At 49.3% G+C, this 14,326-nt stretch overlaps 1 long non-coding RNA gene across 8 annotated transcripts in view; it reads right to left on the bottom strand.

Moving 5' to 3' along the window:
* LOC118523045 (uncharacterized) overlaps positions 1-11,176 on the bottom strand; it is a 158,302-nt gene extending 147,126 nt beyond the window's left edge. For 2 of the 8 annotated variants that reach the window (XR_013445716.1, XR_004910894.2), the window contains exon 1: positions 4,809-5,143. This is a non-coding gene — a long non-coding RNA (uncharacterized LOC118523045). Of the gene's footprint in view, positions 1-4,808; positions 5,151-11,055 lie in introns of those variants that run through there. The other 6 variants (XR_004910895.2, XR_013445712.1, XR_004910905.2 and 3 more) reach the window with 6 other exon arrangements.
* Positions 11,177-14,326: the final 3,150 nt, after the last annotated feature.

Raw genomic sequence — 14,326 nt, 5'->3', positions numbered from 1 at the left:
AACCACATCCAAATACTGACTCCTTCCTGGGCCAGGGGAGGGGGGCGGTCGCGATTACCCGGCATTTCTGCGTGCAGACGTGTGCACAAGATGGTATGTAGCTCACGCATGTGGCCAGGCCCAGGTTTCTTTCTTTTTCTTCTTCTTCTTCTTCTTCTTCTTTTTTTTTTTTTTTTTTTTTTTGAGGCAAGAAGTTGAAACCAATCCACTCTTTGTGTGGCTAGCTCCCACGAAGCTGGGGATTTCAACCTCTGATTTTTAAAGCCACTGAGGAGCCCGGGTTGGAGCCCCAGTTGAATTCCCCGGCTCGGGATTTTACCAGGATTCTCCCTGTGCCCGGTCGCTGCCCACAGCACGTGAAGAGAAGAGAAAGGAGGGAGAGTTGGTGGCTTCGAGCCGCTTCCGTCGGGGCCCTGTGTTTCGCCCCAACAGACCCCTCTCTTCCTTCTCTCCCCGAAGGCGCTCCCTTAGGCCGGCCAGTGTCGCTGCGATCGTGGCCAGGTGAGCGAGGGGACAGTCCCAGATGGGTAGCGGCCCTCTCTCGGGAGCTCTGGTAGGTCTGTGGACCTGCCTGGCGCGGAAGACTGAGTGGCGCTGGGGGCCAGCGCGGGGCTCCTGGCTCCGGCCAGCAGGGGAACAGCGACACCTACTGGCTGCATGGGCACCGCATCGGGGCCGTCGGGGCGGCCCTGGGCTGGGGGTGCCCGGTTGCGTGGACTTGGGAGGCCACAAGAATCTGCGCCCAAGGATCGGACTGCCCCTCTAGGCCTCGTGTGCCTCCGGGAAGGCAAAGCCTGAGCTTCTAGAGACTCAAGTGGATTGTAGGATGGGACAGAACACTCATGCGGGTACACACGCTCCCCCGCCTGAGGTTCTTTCTTCTGGATACCGAAAGGACCCGCAGTGCAGTTGGCCACCGTCTCCTGGTTTTATAAGAGACTCAGGCTGAGGTTGGAGCCCTGACCTCTTCGGGTTCATGACCCAGGCCTCTTCTGCACCACCCCTATTTCAGTGCTGACTAAAGACGCTATCTTTGCAAATGAGGAACCTAGGAGAGTTCATTTTTCCTCCCTTAAGAGGGGAAATGTGCGAGTCCAGGACACAGACTCACAGTCAGGGGCTGGCTCCCGGCACGCGGACCCGCCGAGCCTTCCAGCTCGCCAGCCTCATGCACCTTGAGCGCGCCCTCACCGCTCCCGGGGATTGAGATTGGGTGGTTTTTGTTTAAGAATTACGATCTTCTTAATTACGCCGGAAGTAAAAGCAAATTTGGGGTGGTGGAGATATTTTCGAGACCTAAGGGTATATATAGATCTTGCTACATATAAATGTAAATGCTTCGATTGTTGGCTTTGGTTGGGAAGGGGGGGAGAGGGTGCCAAGGGATGGCGAGGCCTGAGGAAAACGTAGTAAGTATGAGGATGGAAAGAAACCAATTCCTGTATTCCAGATTTACTTTCTCTTATCAGTCTTCCCTGCTCAAGCAAATAGGCTTTTCATATGAAAAGGAGGTGGTCCCAGCAGTGGGTGGAAGAAAGAGGGATCTTAGCCTCTTCTTCTCCCTTAAATACCTCCTGTTTCCCGCGTTTGGTTCTGAGTCTCACCTGGGCCTAAGAAACATGATTTAGTGTGATTCGGGTGTTAACTTACTTAAGTATTAAAATATATATTTCTTCTCCTAGAAAGACTGGGGTATTTGAACCAATATGAATCCTGGAAATTTTCTATTTAAAATATCGCTCATTAAAATTCCAGAATTTAAAAAAAAAAAACTTTCGTAGAAAGTTCATCTTGGAAATTATTTTACTTAGCTTTGGATACTGGTTGAAACTAGGGTCTAAAGTGTTTTGAGGGGTGCCTAGCTGGCTCAGTTGGTAGAGCCTGTGACTCTTGATCTCAGGATCCTAAGTACAAGCCCCTCGTTGGGTGTGGAGCCTACTTTAAAAATAAATAAATAAATAAAGTTGAATAAGGTAAAAATTTTAAAATAATAAAGTGTTTTGAGGAAAAGGGGGAAGGAGTCTTGTTAGGGCTAAATTTTTGTCTGCATTCTCTACAATTGCAAAGTTTTACTAATTCTGTTTTGTTTAAATACGATTGGAATCTCTTAGTACCCCTAATGTGAAGAGTTTTAGATTCAATCTCTTCCTCTTTTTTTATTTGAAAAACTCTCTAAAATGCTCAAGAAGGCCACTCCTCAACTGTTTGCAATATTTTCTTCTTCTTCTTTTTTATCCTGCAAATGTATCTGAATGTGTTCTGATAATATATGAATTCACATCCTAGAGCAGAGGCCCTTAGCAGTTTGTATAATGTATGAACAAACCTGTATTACTAATAATGAATAAAATAGAACTATATCCTAATGGCATTTCTCTCAATGAATCCTGCATCCCACTGCACATAGCAAAGTCAACTTTCTTCTCCTAAAATGGAAATCTTCATAGAGAAAGAGAATGATCACAGGAAAATTAAATTACACTGGGCACACGACAAGCACCCATCAACCAAACTCAGTTCAGAGGTGGCTTTGGGTACTGAAAGCACCTTGAAAAATGCAGGGGTTGAAATGTTTTCCCTTTCTTGGGAAGCATTAGGTTTCTAGAATGTAGCTTTATTTGAGACTTGAAAATCTTAGCTAGAATGAGTTCTCATTGTTGCTTGATATTTTTTGGTTTTATTGAATCTAAAAATTGTTGATTTAGCATTAAAGAAAATAGAAAAATAGAACTTAAGTGTCAAAATGGTGGAAATTCTCTATATACCTAATCACCCCTCAAAGCATTAGCATATTAAACCCTAATTAAATTCAGAGCAGAAAATTAGGCCAGTGAAATTGTTTCTTATTCCACAACATGAATATATACATACCATTATATTATATGTAATATATATTATATATATAAATATAAATATAAATATATATGTAAAAAAAAAAATATATATATATCCATGGTTGTTACAGTGATGTGTGTGTGAACTAAAGGTGGAGACAAGGCTTGTCATTCTATTTAGGTCTTCCTTAATATATTTCTCTTTTAATCCCTCTTTCTTAGCTAGAAAATTAAGGAATGAAGACAGGCTAAGCTATCATTAGACTGTATCTGTGTTCCTTTGTCACACCTGCCCTCCTCAGGGCTCGCCTGGGAGGGTGTGTGTGTGTGTGTGTGTGTGTGCACTTCCTTCCCTGCTTGTTGAGGAGCATGAAGGAAGAAAGGGATGCAAGGATGAGAATATTGCTCAGAAAGGTACATCATTGTATGTGAAAAAGAGATGGATACATTAGAAACCCGGCTAAATCCCATCTAGTTGGTTATCTGGGGGAGGGGAGGCTTGTGTGTGGTAGCTGGCAGGCTGATTGCAAAAATCGTTTGGGGAGAAAGGAGAGGCTCCCTGCCTCCAGAGTGGCCTCCCTTTCAGCTGCACTGAAATCCGCAGGGGTTCAATGAGGTTTGGCTTCAGGGAGTAGAGCTCCAAGGACACCTGTGTGCATCTGGTTGGAGACAGGTGGTGTGTGTGTGTGTGTGTGTAGTGAAGAAGTAGGTGCTTCATCAAAAATTCATCTGAAAATATATTGGTCTTAAAATTCTGCCATGTCATCAATTGGGGTCAGGCACCAAGGTCACACATGTCCCAGGTTCACTCATGGACCGCGGCAACATTATTGCTTTTGATGGTACGAATATGGCTTCTTTCATGTCTTTGCTTCTTTATGGTACTTCCTCAGAGTGGGGCGAGCCTCCCCCTCCTCCCTTCTTCATCCCTGCAAACAAAACCATTCTACCACTTGAGCCATCTGCCGCAGGTGTAATGGATGGCAGGGTGCCGACCTAACCACACTTCAGTCTCTTCTAGGTCGTCACCGCTCTGCACCAAACAAATGAGTCCTGTTTCGCCACTAGGGTGCCGAGGTGGATGGTGGATGCCGGCCCCCGCCCCTGGCAGCAACGCGCTTAGAAACCAAAGCCAGCTGACAACACACGAAACACACAGGCACAGAGAAAACGCCGAGCCAACGCGCGCTCCCTCTGCCCCCTCCCTCTGCTCTCTGTACACATGGAGACACGTACACAGCCTTTACACGTTTAACAGCCCTCGCGACTCTGAATTCTTGGTTACTTATGATGGCCTTCCCGACTGCACATAGCCCCTGGTGTGTCTGTGTGTATGTGTGCGCGCGCGAATGTGCCTGTGTGTTTAAAACGCTTATTGGTAAGTAGTCAGCAGCTGATCAGACATAGTAATCCAATAATCTTTTTGAATACATACAATTTTTCGTTAAAGGTAATTTTTTTAAAGGAAAAAAAGAAAACTATCAATTTCTCGCGCAAATCTCTGGTTCCCAATTTAGGTTCCAGGGAACCGCGGAGCTGCTCAGCCCCCGCCTAGCCAAACTTTCCCTTTCCGAGGTTTGAACGAGGCGCAGATTGTCACTTCATGACAGAGCAGGATCTCATTTGCACGCGAATGTGTAAAAGAGGGGAGCTGTGGGAACGCGCAGCACAGAGAGGGAAATCGGGTAGCTGGCAGCCTCCCGTAATCGCTCGGAACCCTGGCAGGACGCACAGGGTGCCCCAGGGCAAGAACCCGGGGTCCAACCTCCCAGGCGCACAGAATCCTCTTGGCCCCCGCCCTCGGGCTGGAACCCTGCCCGCCGCCCCCACCCCCGCCCGCCCGCTCTCACCCCACCCCCATTTGCATCATTATTTGAGTAGCCCCAGGTAATGGTACCCATCTCTCGGGCCTCCGGTACGGGCGAAGGCTGGACCCTGCCAGGAATCGAACTCCGCTGTCCCCAGAGTACTTACCTCAAGCGAGGCCCTGGCAAATGGTGGCCCAGAAGCGTCAAGTTTCCTCTCCCAGCCGCTGTGCCAGATTCCCCTCCTGCCTGCAGCTCCTCTCGGCAGGCTCGTCTCTTTCTCTCTCTCCCTCACTCTCTCTCTCTCTGTGTCACACACGAGGATTACTGGTGACTTTTAGAAGCAAAAGCTTGCTTATTCAGAAGAGAAAGGGAGGGGGGAGAGGCCAGGGAGGCGGGAGGGAGGAGAGGGGGAGAGAGAAATAGGAAGGAGGACGAAGGGGAGGTGGAGAATCAGAGGTAGTGAAGGAGTAGGTAGAGGAGGAGGAGAAGGAAGAAGAGGAGGAGGTGGAGGGATGGGAGGGGTAGGGTGGAGTAACGGAAGATGGGCTGGGATGGGACGGCGAGGAATAAATTGCTCCCCACCCAGCTGCAGTGCGACGCCCCCAGCGTCCCGGGGGAGCCGGTGCGTCAGATCGCGGCTGGCCAAGGCGGGGCAGTACAAAAGCGCCGCGGGACCCCCTTCTCAGGCTTCTGTCCAAGCCGACTGAGCGCCGGAGGCCGCTCCACGCTTCAGCTCGGACTGCGGAGGGCTCTCCTCCGCTCGGACAGGGGTGCCTATCTAGGGATTCCAAGCTCCACGGAACTTTGATTTCATTGCCGGGCGCCTAGCCTTCTTCGCCTGCGTCTCAGACAAGAGCTGGAAGCCCGCGCAGTCCCCGCGCGTCCTCACGCAGATCCCCGGCGCCCACCTTAGCCATAGCCCCTGGGGCGGGCGACGCTCACACGGGCTCCTTCCCCACCGCCCAGGCTCAGCCTCAGTCGCGCGCCTCTGTTCACATTTGGGGCACCCCCTCAGCTTGTTTTACGGAGCGGTGTGTGTGTGTGTGTGTGTGTGTGTGTGTGTGTGTGTAGCCCGCGCGCACACTCCAGGCTAGAAAGAAGGTGAAATCCCGGCACGAAAAAGTAGCTTCGGTCTCCTGCAGCTTGGAGCCCACGACCGAGTCCGATCATATCCAGTATTTGAGATTCAGCAGCAAGGACCAAGGCGGGAGCTTACTGGGTCATTTCAACCGAATTTCTATACAGCAAGGATTGTTTGTTATTATTATTAAACACGAAAAATAGGTTTTAAAAATAAAGGATAGTTGCATAGAAAGAAGGGGGACATTTTAGCAATGGTCAGGAACCAAAAGTTGTTGAAAGGGTTTTCTTGGACAAGAGCATCTATAATGGATAAAGGTGGAAGTCTCAGACTGGTACAAAACCGTTTTATTACGTGACGGGATTAAAAAATAGGAGCATGCTTTTCGGCACAGAGGACCCATTAGTTCTGTTAAATGCATTAAGCCAGCCCAATGGAATGATTACATGGCAGTCTTTAATGTACAAACATGGGAATAATACAGAGGGTGCGCACAAGCGTTTATAGAATTCTCTGTATATACACACACACATTTATAAAGAGAAAAGTTTGAACACCAGCACCCTCAACTAATTAAAGAAGTGTATTTTCTCAAAGTATTCTTTAAATAAGGTAATTATCCTCTGCATTTTCTTGCTGACCTGTAGATGCGACATTACAGTTACAGAATAGGCTACCAGGATCGACATAATTCTGCTTACATTTATCGTGGATGGCACGTCATGAAATGCGGGGGGGGGGGGGAACTTTGAGGGGCGGGGAGAAGAAGGCTTTTATTAACAATTACATTCTACCATAGCAGTTTAATTTAAATAATAGCAATGATGTCCTTCTCCCACTGCAGTGAAACCACTGGATGGTTTGGTGAACAATGCATTTGTATATTTATTTAAGGGATTATTATTGCTATAGAGTTATAGATCTATCCTGTGGCATTAAAAAATCTCTGAATGTTAAACTGCTCGACATTTGGCATGTTTTAGAGCCCATTTACCTGCCAAATCTTGTTCCAGAATAAGGATGATAAAATGTTGCTCGTTTGTGCCCACCATAGTTTTGAAGGAAAATGGAACAAACGGAAGTTGTTCTTTAAAAACTGTTTGTTGTAGGCAAATGAAAATATTTCCCCTCATCAAAAGGAGCCGGTGTGCAGTCTGAGTTTTAAAAATTCTTTTGCAGAGCGGTGATAGGAGAGGAAGTAGGAAGTACGCAGACCCCAGCCCAGCCTGCACCAGTGGGTCGCTATGCTGCGAGCGCACACCGCATCCATCAGCACCCCCGTTGTCGCGCATCCGCGCGGTTTGGAGCTTGCTTTCTGAGGATGAGAGTACACTCTCCGTGGATCAGCCTACATTTAGAAGTGGGTATTTGTATAAGGGCAACGTTCAGGCTATAATACAATGGAATGATGGGGAAAGGACTCATTTTTGCATTATTTAACAATTGCTTACTAATTAAACTGCTCTGCTTATTGAATACAATTTTAGAGAATTTGCTTCTTTCTTTGAAATTATTAGCCACTGTTTGCTTCTAATCCTGAGGCTTCAGGAGTAGGGTCTCTGGAGGAGGGGGAGCGGGCTTGCCAAATACAGCTCTGAGATACAGAACAATTAATGTAAAAGAAAGTAATGGATTATCTGTTAGCTAGAAGATGACAGAAGAAATTTTGGTTATATTTAAATAGGGCTTAACATTGTGCAAAACTTTTCTTCTTTATTTTAAACAGTCAACTTTATAAATTACAGTCCTTTTTTCCCCTACTAAATCATCTCTGATGACCTTGGAGATTTCATCTTCCTTACTAGCAAAATGCCCTCAAATGCCTCAATTTGACACCCAATAGCCACTGATGCCCCAACGATGTAAGGCCTGCCCCTTTCGAAGGTTTGGGACCCTTTATGAGGACTCAAGGAAAACCCCAAACGGAAACTGGCTCACTCGTGACTGCAGTGATGAGTTTGCTCTATGTTTATCAGTCTTTTAAGCACCATGTGATTAGACCGGAAAGGTAACTTGAAAACGCAACCTGATTCTGGGTAAAATCATTTTGTCCTTTGGCATGAAAACATAGTTACATCTCCAAGTTCCTCCCAGGGACAGACGGCTGCATGTCAGGGCTGGTCCCTTCCCAGATCACTACAGGATCTTTAGCGGGCAGATGAGATCCAGCAAGCAGAATTCGTGAAGAAACTCCTGTGCGTTTCAAAAAAGAGTGGGGGTGGGGGTGCTGCTTCCTGATTCTTTTTGCTAAGAGCTCCTGTGATAGCAATCAGTAGCTTCCGCAGCACCAAGGAAAGCAAGAATTCCCTATTAAACATTTTTGACCATGGCATATTCAATGGAGCTAGTTTAAACTTTGTTTTAAAATTTTCCCCACAGATATTACTCTTCTCCCTGCTTATTTTCACAAGATTTTTAAAAAATCTCATTTATAGTCAGTCATTGCTGAGGTTGTGCTACAATTAACATGGGCACAGGGCAACTCCGGGGTCATGTAAATATCAGTGTAAAGGGTTTGCCTGCTTCACCTGGCAGCTTTACCTCTGTATATGAGAGCTACTCTAGAGAGACAGAGATTTTTATTTGTGTGCTTGCCACTCAAGTCTTCGTGAGTTTTCAGTTGAATTCCTCAGTCCAAATTAAGGAGTTGGGATACTTGCCCAAATCTCCTGTAAATAACCACTTGGACACCCAGCCCCTGGCCACTGTCTTCACAGTTACTGTCGTAACTCTCCCAGGCTTTGGTTTTAACCTTCACATCACCTTTAAAGATAGGAATTAGTCCTTTTGGTACTAAACACGGAGATTCAAATTTAACCTTCGAGTTGGTCACTTAAACATTATTTGCTATTTTATCATTCCCAGTGAAGCCCACTACCCCAAATCGAGCATTTGGCTCTTTAAGGGGCAAACCCTTCCTAAGGTCTTTAATAGTTCAAACCAGCCCTTGGCGTTGAATTCCATGAAGACAACTATTTGGTGTCCACAAGTAAACTGAAGGTTTGGAGAGGGAGATGCCACCATTCCTAAATTTTCTTTCGTTTCTGCCTAGCAAAATGGAGTCTGACATTATATGCAATCCCCTTCTACAGCGTACCAAAATTGGTAAAATATTTTTAAAATTCTAATCGAGCGGGAGTTCCGTAGTCTTGCATCTTATCAAGAGTCCTGAACTGGCTCGCTTTGGTTGATTTTTAGAGACCTGGGCCCGCCGAGGTGGCTTTCAGGTGAAACTACTGAGATGAAGGCGGGGCTCCCTGTCACCTGCGAGGGTATTTTACTTAGAATCCCCTGATTTTCCGTCCTATCTTACACGCAGCCACACTCGCAGGGGGATCTGTAGGCTAATAAAAGGCAAATAGTCATAGGTTGGAAGCCCACAGTTTTTACCAGAGGGGCTTTACCAGAAAACAGAGCGCGAGCGGGGGCAACCTCCTGCAAGCCCTTCGCGCCAGGACTTCAGGTTAGCCCGGCGGAGGCTGCGGAGGACGACCTCAGGTGAGCTGCTCCGGAAGGGGAGCTGGAGGCTCGTCACAGGGCCCCCAGGCCTGCCTCTGGCCCTTCTCTGGGAGTGCTTTGACCAGGGCCGCCATTCCGCTTGGTCTTTTCCTGCAAAAAAACACCTGCTGCCGCGGATCAAGTACACCTGACACCAAATGTAGTCAAAAGAAAAAGGAAAAGAAAAGAGAAAACCCCACCCTCCTTAATACCGTTTGGTAAGAGCCCTGGCTGCCAAATCCATTACATAATGTCAGCTCAAGCTGACACCTGTGTGGGTGCTGAGCTGGATCGGGTTCTGGCGGCGGATCGGGCCTGGAACGGTGTGGCTTGGCAGCGCCCGGCCAAAGGCCAAGGGGAAGAGGAACGAATTTCGGGCTGGCGGGCGGCACCTCGGTGTGTGTGTGTTGGGGGGGGGAGCGAGTGGGAACTGTGTTCCGGAGGGGAGACTTCAAGGGTGGCTCCCCATTACCACGCGGACATAAAAATCAAAGCCGCAGTTTCTCGGTTCCAGAGTCCTCTCGGGGGACATCCGATGTCCCTCGCACCTCCAGGCTAGAGGGGGATCCCTAGGGCGCCCCCTCGGACCTCATTAAGGGCGGGCTACTCACCTGCTGCGGGGCCTCCGGGAGCCCTCACTAACGGCCTGCACCCGCCTACTGGGTGCTATTGATGCTGACCTTGGAGGGTACCTACGGCGTGGCCTGATGGGATGCCCCTTCCCACTGAAGGCGTACCAGTGGCTTTATTAATGGGCCATCATTAAACCAACCCAACAGAAGCCCGATGCACAATGAGGGCACGTCAGGTATCTTTTGCCTGTAACTGAGCAGTTTGGATAAACGATGGCTAATGCACTGAACCCCGCTCTCCCAAAGACCTGAATGTCCAGATATTTGGGGTCTGCACCAATGACTGTGAAATAAGGTCGGTCCCCCAAACTGCTAGGATATCCACAGTCCTCCTCCCCAAACCTCCTGCTCCCCCGCTAAGGCGAAAGACATCCGACCGCGTAACTCCTCTATCAAAACCCATATTAATATTTCCAAGATTTTTCTCCAAAAGAATTATGAGCTCCTCAGGTGACCCTTCCACACCCACCAGAACACCGTATCAAAGGAACTTGTTGTGGAGGTTACAAATATCATACACTTGGGCAGCGCTATTGGAATAAACCTGGGCTCCGTTTCATGCAATTCTTAGGGATTTAGTTGAGGCCCTGAAGACATGACTCAATCTCCTCAGTCCGCAGTGGAAAATATTTGGAGGCTTAAGTTGGGGGGGGGGGAGCTAGACGTCAAGCTCTGTGTGTATCTTTAAAACAAAACAAAACAACAACAACAAAAAACCCACGCACACTCAGCAAGAGGTAAGGACCTTCCCTGGACATTTGCAGGCACCCCCTTCCTCCCGGGTTACAATCACCAGGGTCGATTTGATTTCCTAGTGTCCCTCTCAACCACCCCACCCCTCCCCACCCCTTCCGCAGATCACATCAATAGGCATGAGAAACGGCATCGTTTCTATTTCTTTGCTCTACCAATTTCAAATTATCTGGGCATTTTTATGTACTCCGCACTCTAAATAAATATTCTTTTATATTCGTGTGCGCCTAGGACGGTGTGGACCTGGGCCCCTCTCCCCCGTGGCTACCGAGTTGGAAAAATCCGCCCGGGGGACCAGTGTGCTAAAGGGGCCAAAACGCGCGCTGCCCAGCCTCCGAAAGCTGGAGCGCAGAGCCGGCCCCGCCGAACCTGCGCTAGCAGAGAATGTTATCTTCACAGCAATTTAGCAAGCCCCACAGAACAAAAGTTAAAGCGTGATGGCACTATACCTTGCCCCGGGTTACTCAGGCGCCTGTCTCCCATTTTGGACATGCTGGAAGTGTTGGGTTTGGGGAGGTTTGCTTTGGCTGGGTTTGGGTTGCCTATATAAGCCCTGCCGGAGTACTGTACCGAAGAACGCGCCTTGATGGACTCGGGTGTTAATTAACGCGCGGCTAATTTGAGCTTAAGGAGCGGGGGGCGGCCGGCCGCGCCGCGAGCTGCGAGGGGCCAGTGACCTCTAGTGGACACGAGGGGATATGCAGCTCGAGCAAGTCTGCACGCGGGGCTCGGTAGCGGAGAAAACTTCTGCGTGCGCGGATGCCTGGCATCTCCTCTGAACTCAGCGACAAGGAGGAACACGAGTCCCCGGTTTAAGGGGAAAAAGACCTTCAGCAAGTGATGGCGATCAAGGGCTTTACCTCTTCCGATGTATCTGAAATCTAAACCCAACCCGTTTTTTTTGGTTTGGTTTTGTTTTGTTTTTTAAACACAAGTCGTTATTTAACAGTTCTTTTCAGATAAGGAGGGCCTGTGTAAAGGGTTTGAGAAGTGAGCTTCAAGGACTTTGGTTTCGGAACCTAAAGGAAAGCAGAGCTTTCGAAGCTCCGGGGGTCTTTAGCTAGTCAGGGGAAGGAATCAGAATGTGCTTCAGTAAACAAAGTTCATCAGTACTCCCATGACCTGTTTTTGTTTTAAAGAATAAAAACAGAGGAAGACGCTTATTTGGCTAACAAGAGGAAAGCAAGAGAACAAATGATGTGTTGAACAGTCCAGATGCCTTTAGGTTCACACTCCTCAGGCAAATAAGACAAACACCACCAAAATACTAGGAACCATAACACAAAAGAGCCTTTTTACATATTAGAAATAAAGAGAAAGGCCAGGAGAATAAAATGACCTGTTTTTGTCTCACCTCCATTTATTTTATCAGTTAGCTAAAGTAGTGCAGAAGTTTTGGGAAAGATCGTCCCAGCACTATGTGAGTCAAAAGCAAAACATGGACCATAGTAATTTAGACCAAATGCTCATTTTTTAGAATAAATATAATTCTGCATTTTATTTCCCCCCCGTCGCACACCTCAGCAGAACGCGGAAGCTGGCGAAGCCCTTATAAAATCCCATGACCCGCCACTTCGGAGCTCAGGACTCCGCCGTCTGAGAGTGACTGAGGGAACCTTGTGGACGAAACGTGCCGCACGGCCTGGGCCCTGTCTCTCGGGTCCCGCCCTCAGGGCATTTAAGGATTTCTTAGTCTCCCTTCCCCGCAGGCACTATTCCCCTCGAGGGCCGTGGGCCGAAGCTCGAATTAGGAGCTGCTCAGAACAGGAACGTGGAGGTGACCCCCTCCCTGGGGGTCTCCTCCAGCCGGTCGCGGGCCCTCCTCGCTTTGTGCCAGACTGTTTCGCAGGTGCCCGAATCTGTGGTTAAGGGCTAGGGGGCGGATACGGGGAACCCGAGGCATTGCCTCTTCCCACACCGGGAGCACACCCGGCTTGGGCTTGGTTGCACACCGCCCGGGACTGAGGATCTGTGCCTGGAGAGCAGTAGTCGGGGTGCGCAGGCACGTACCGCAGGAAGCGCTACTGGGGCCTATGTCAGCGGACAGCACCGTCTGGGAGGGACAGCGGGGCAGGGGGACAGTCTCCTCCGGTGGCAGAATAAAGTTTGGACCGCGACGGAAGGAAGAGCAGAACTGGGCGCTGGGCGAGGGAGGAGGACTGTGTTATTTCGCGGAGTTTCCCCCCTCCCTCCGCTTTGCGCGTTCGGAAATGTCCTGGAAGTAAGGCGCAGAGGCCGGAAGGCTGCGGAAGGAGCAAGGCCTCGTCCCCTGCGCCCCCAGGGCCGTGGCCGGGTTTCCGAGTGGACTCTGGGCAAGGGGGGCTCGGCTCCGCCGAGAGAGGGAGCTCCCATCCCCTCCTTTCTCGGGCAAGAGACGTTGAGGGTTCCCTGTGAATTGGTCCCTGTGAATGGGACCGTCCAGAGTCGGAAGTAAGCCACAGGATGCGGCTGTGTCTACACTCGGAGCAAGGCTGTCAGATTGCAGTGCGGGGGAGTGGGGTGGGGGGACTGTACCCCAGCAGGGCGAGGACTGAGCGATGAAAATGAACCCACGGGGACCGAAGGTTTCGAAGAGCTGTATTTCACTGCAGCCAAAAAGGAAGGATTGAGAGCTGCTTACGTGAAGTATGAGCGTTTTAAGTCCCAAATATAAAATAGAAGTTATAACAAAAATGCAATAATAAAATAATAGATTTTAATAGGTAAAAGCGAGTTGTAATGGTTTTAGAAATGCCCTCACCAGTAAAGTAACCAGGAAACAAAACAATTTTCAATTTTAAAACGCCCAGACGTGACCCGCATAGCAACAGGGCATCTCGTGGTAGGCATTTTCCTTAACCTCCCCTCCACCGCGCAGAAGGAGCTCCCTGTAACCCAGGGATAGGAAACCCCATCAATTTAGGAATAAAAAACAAAACAAAACAAAAAAACTTGTAGCGCCCCAACCAAGGATCGACTCGCGTTCCTGCCCTCCTTGCTTAAACTCCGTGCCCCCAGGAAGTGGCACAAATCATTCTTGGCACCACTTGGGGCGACTGCACACCTGGGGCCAGAGGTGGGGAATCCGCGCCTAGGGTCGAGCAGTTTCCAAACCTGAGTCCTGCCCGTTTGGGGCCCTTGGAAACTTGAGGACTTACCTTTGGCCACGTAGCACCCCTTTTGCCCTGTCATCAAAGGCAAAATGAGCGCTCTTTTCCCTGTAAGCTAGGACTTACCAAGGGCAAACCCGAGCCCAACAGGCCCCCAGGGACCCAGTCTCAGGTCCGAGAGTCCCAACTTCACCTTTGTTGGTGGCGCTCACAGCAGCCTTCCTCAGCCAACTTAAAAGTGGGCGCCGATGAGGAATAGCCCCACATTTGTCTTGGAGAGTCAAAATAGCGAGCTTCTGTCGCTTGGCAGGCCCTGGCACCCCAGGCCACTATCCCAGCTCTGGCATATCTCCACCAGGGTAGCGGGCGACAGGGCCGGTTTCCCGGTTGACAAAACCCCGCAACCTGGTATTACTATTAAAGAGGTCTCCTTCTCAAATGGGTCATGTTCAGGACCTTTTCCCAGTAAGATTTCGAAAAGCCTGAACTTGAAGAGTTGGCCCCTAGAACTTCTGAGAACTTGGCCCACGAGCGGCCAGCATCTCCCTCCTCACCTCCCCACCACACCCCATTCCCGCCGCTTGTGGGGGCTGTAAAGACTCAAAGGCCGGGCAATCCCCTCCTGCCCAAT

This window comes from Halichoerus grypus, chromosome 2 (genome assembly GCF_964656455.1).
Source record: "Halichoerus grypus chromosome 2, mHalGry1.hap1.1, whole genome shotgun sequence".
NCBI lineage: Eukaryota > Metazoa > Chordata > Mammalia > Carnivora > Phocidae > Halichoerus > Halichoerus grypus.
Note: the sequence above shows the minus strand (reverse complement) of the source record. Positions and strands in the feature narration are given on the sequence as shown.